This window comes from Octopus bimaculoides, chromosome 9 (genome assembly GCF_001194135.2).
Source record: "Octopus bimaculoides isolate UCB-OBI-ISO-001 chromosome 9, ASM119413v2, whole genome shotgun sequence".
Taxonomy (NCBI): domain Eukaryota; kingdom Metazoa; phylum Mollusca; class Cephalopoda; order Octopoda; family Octopodidae; genus Octopus; species Octopus bimaculoides.
In genome coordinates, this window is record NC_068989.1 from 27,596,110 (window position 1) to 27,600,750 (window position 4,641).

The following is a 4,641-nucleotide window of genomic DNA, read 5'->3' on the forward strand; positions in this document are numbered from 1 at the left end:
AGAGAGAGAGAGAGAGAGAGAGAGAGAGAGAGAGAGAGACGCATACATACAAGCACACACATATCTAAAACATGTGATGACAGCACTAAGTTGTGGTGTGTATAAATACAAACATGTTAGCAGTTCAAATACGCTTGTAGCATATTCAAACCCGTAAAAAGGACATTTACTGTTTTATCATGGAAGAAATTTCTCGCTGTAGACAGATACAATACTCCGAGGCTACCGACAACTCACCTAGCTAGAGTATGGTAGGCATGCATATCTTTGACAACTTTGATATGTTTCGGCCAGTATAGGCCCAGGCCACACCTGGTGAAGTCTTTTAGTCATACATGGGGCACCATAGCCCACTCTAACACAGAGTTATTATTGTTGAAGGCATATCCTGGTGTAGGAGGTTGGTCCGGAATTTTTTGAAGAAATGTGTCCAGTAAACATTTGAATTTCATGGGATCCCTTTCTGTTTTCACGTATTTTGGTATGGTATTAAAGAGAGCTGGACCGATTGAGGTAAAGTAACTGTGACGTAATGTTGCTATGTGTACTGAGTTTGATTTTTTTGTAGTGGGCGGATAGCACGGGGGCCAAGTCTTGGATGGATTTAAAAATTGATACCAGCATCATTTGTGCAATATTACTGGAATATTTGCCACATAACACAAATGACGTAGCGCTCCAGGTGGCGTTGGAGAGAGTAGAGGTTGAGTTGTTTTAGTCGACCCCAATAATCAATGCCTCTCATGCCGTCTATCTTTCTTGTTAGGAACCTCTGGAGTGCTTCTACTTTCATAATGAGTTGTTTCTTAGGTGGGGGGCACAGTAGGCAACTGTACTCAAGATGGGGTCGGGCAAAAGTAGAGTAGAGAAGGATGATGGTGTAGGCATCTCTAGACCAGAAAGTTCTCAGGATCATGGAGCACATCTTGCGGGCCAAGTCAACCTTGCTGTTTACGAGGGTATTCCAGCTTAGATTGTTATCAACAATCACTCCTAGATCTCTGGTATTGTTGGATGACACTAGGAAGTCGCATGATGGAAGAACATATGGTAATTTCAGAGTTTCCTCCTTCCCAAAGTGGATCAAATCAAACTTATCTTCATTTAAAAGCATATTGTTTATTTCTGACCATTGGACAATAGCAAGCAGATCTGACTGAAGGCATGTTCAGTCTCTCATGCCGTTTATATCCTTTTGGAATTTGGAATCATCTATTATGTCGTTGATTTAAATAATGAAGAGGTGTTGGGCCCAACACAGCACCTTGTGGAACACCACTACTGAGTTTCGCTGGGATGGATCGTATTCCCTGAAACACAACATGTTGGGTTCTATTCGTGAGGAAATGCTTTATTCACTGCTTTCCATGGACTGCAATGCTGGACAGTTTCTTTAGCAGGAATTTGGGGTCCGAGTGATTTTCTCCACTTTAGCCACAGACACTAGAAAGGGAAGCGGCGTGAACAAACTCGGTATGTGGGCATTTATCTTATTACAACGAGAAATTACGTGTTCGTCTATGCCTCAAACGTATTTTAACTGGTAACAAATTCCTATTCATATATACACGTACTCAATATGTGGGTATATACATATGTGCACATATATACATGTATAAAAATGTATATACATACAGAGAGACCCAAATATACATATATACGGGGGTCTATGTACTTACGTATGTATGTATATGTATATATATATATATATATATATATATATATATATATATATATATATATATATATATATATATATATATATATATATACTTAAACGCATACACATCGACACATACACACCACACACATGAATGTGAGAAAGAAAAAGGTAGATACATACATACATACATACATACATACATATAATGGTAATATACTATCTTTATCAAGTACTTAAAAACAAATAACTATACATTATAAGTTCCAATATCACTACAAGTATACATGTAACATTCTATAGAGAGAAAGCAAGTGATGGTAATATTTCACATTACACGCAGACATAGGTTATATGTAGAAGGAGCTTCGCTGCTTCTGTCCAACTATACATATGTACAAGCATACTCTAGGGTGACCCTGTTCACTTATTCCATCCAATCTTGAAGTTCTAAAAGTAATATATAATTATACATAATTTAAAATATCGTAATTTCACACACACACACACATACATATATGTAGAGAGAGAGATATACGCATATATATATTTATGCATGTATGTATGTATATATGCAAATAGGTCTATATATATGCGTATGTATATAAATAGTTAGATAGATCCATATATATATATATATATATATATATATATATATACACGAGAATATGTGTGTTTGTTTGTATGTGTGTGTTTAGTAATATTATTTTCTTTTTGATACGTATCATGTTTTAATTTTGTACTTACAAAGGGTAATCTATTCATATTAACCAGTAATGTAACAGCAATTGCTTCTCTGCATTCACAGACATACTTATACTTAGTACTAACGGAAAGCCTGACATTTGTAGTATCAAAGTTCTAGTTATGTGTTGCTCCAGTAGTATAAAATATTTTCAAACATAATTTGCCTCTTGATCAAGTTCTGTGAAATGTCAAAATAAATTAAATGTTTCCCCATATAAATTAAGTATAATATAAAGCAGAACATGTTGAAAAATATAAACACTGTGCTCTCTATAGTACTCTGATAACATGCGTGGCTTGTTCACTGGCAGATATAGCGTTATTTTGTTTTATTTTTTATTTTTTCGGTGTAAATGATAAATACTAAGCACAGTTTTCAATTCTGTCTGAGAGACTTAACTAAAAGTATATAGATTTCCAGTGTTAAGTGATAAATGTGAAACTTACTCATTCAGCAATTTTGTGAGAAAGTAAGAAGTGATTATTATTATTATTATTATTATTATTATTATTATTATTATTATTATTATTATTATTGTTCAGTAGTTTTATTTTTATAACGTGCTTTCACTTCACTACCGAGCGCAGCTCTGTGCGCCTTGGGTATGTTATAATTATTATTATTATTATTATTATTATTATTATTATTATTATTATTATTATTATTATTATTATTATTACTGTTGTTGTTGTCATTATTATTATTATTATTATTATTATTATTATTATTATTATTATTATTAATATTATTTGAATCGATCTGAGGTTGCCATTAACATTAATCTTTCAGATGTTTACATAATATGCTAGCGTTGATACCCGAAAATATGACCGTGTTTTAGGAATCATTGCAAATTCATTACATATGAATATCGTAGAATAGCATAGATTTTTAGCCAGACGTCTTCGTGACAACACATTTATACACAAATGGAATTACTTTCCTTTTCTCCGCATTGCAGAAACCATTGGAAACGGAATATACCTCAGAATATCCAGCAAAGCAATTTTGTTTGCCGGTAAGTTTAATTTTTATTGTTTTTGTTCTAACTAATCAAAGTATAATGTGTTTTTTCTTTCTATGTGTGACACGTCTATGGAGAAAATCCAATCATCTGCATGTGGTGATTCTGGTTTTTCTAAGTTGCGACAATTCCAGTATATTATTAGTATGAATCGATGTAATATTTACAATTTTATATGGAGACTGTAGGAGTAGCACAAATGATTAGTTAAATTGTTCATGCCTCGTATAAATTGTTTTCCTAAATTTATTTAGTCTCTTTATCTTATGAACTCAAATCGTAAGCAGTTCACTTTGCCTCTCACTCTTTCATGGGTCTAGAGAATAATTGCCACCGAACATTTTCTTGACCCCTAATAATAAGGAAGAAAGACTGCACAAGGTTTTCGCCGTATCTTCTAGACATGCAATTTTGAAGCCATCGATATTACACTGGAATCTTTGTAATTCAGAATCTGCAAAACAAATATGAGCCAAAAGTTCTGGATAAGAACATGATGTTTGCACACAACAGCGATGGCATGGAATAATATGTGAAGATTTTGAATGAGCCTACCCACTTCCGTGGAGCAGAGCCATTATAAAAGTTGTAGAGGAAAGAAGCATTACACAAGAGAGTCAATGACTGGAGAAACTCTGAGTAACTTCCAGCGCTCTTATGCTGGATGCGGTCTAAAATGACTTCATGTGACCTTTTTTGTGGATTTTGACTCGGCTTTGCAGAGCATCAATAATTGAGAACAGCTGAAATATCATATGGCTCTAAAGCGAAGGGTCGGTTGTTTGGATGCAGTTCTCTATAGAATCTATATTCACTGATATAAATCCTCCGAAATACTGAGGCAAACAGCAAGATTTGTAAAACCAAATTTTTAACGTTCTGCGTTTTCTATTTGTTACTTTCTCAGCTTTTTCGCGTTTCTTCTTGTATTCATTTATTTTTTAGTTCGTCATGATATGGGGTTTGTGTTAGATGAATATGTTTGAGATATTTCTCAACATATAAAGATTTTAGTATCACTTAAAGACATATATTGTGTCCTTTAAATAATTAATATTTATCTCACACCAGATGGAGTACTTTTTTCGTTCATCTTTCTATCACGAAAAAGTACAATATATATATATATATATGCGTGTGTGTTTGTGTATATATATATATATATATATATATATATATATATATATATATATATATATATATATATAT

General features: G+C 33.2%; 1 protein-coding gene across 4 annotated transcripts in view; it reads left to right on the forward strand.

Moving 5' to 3' along the window:
* Positions 1 to 4,641, forward strand: part of LOC106877599 (probable G-protein coupled receptor CG31760) — a 1,064,573-nt gene that overhangs the window by 232,128 nt on the left and 827,804 nt on the right. For all 4 annotated transcript variants that reach the window (XM_052970509.1, XM_052970508.1, XM_052970506.1 and 1 more), the window contains exon 2: positions 3,370 to 3,426. The gene's annotated coding sequence lies outside the window, so the exon portion shown is untranslated. The remainder of the gene's footprint in view (positions 1 to 3,369; positions 3,427 to 4,641) is intronic.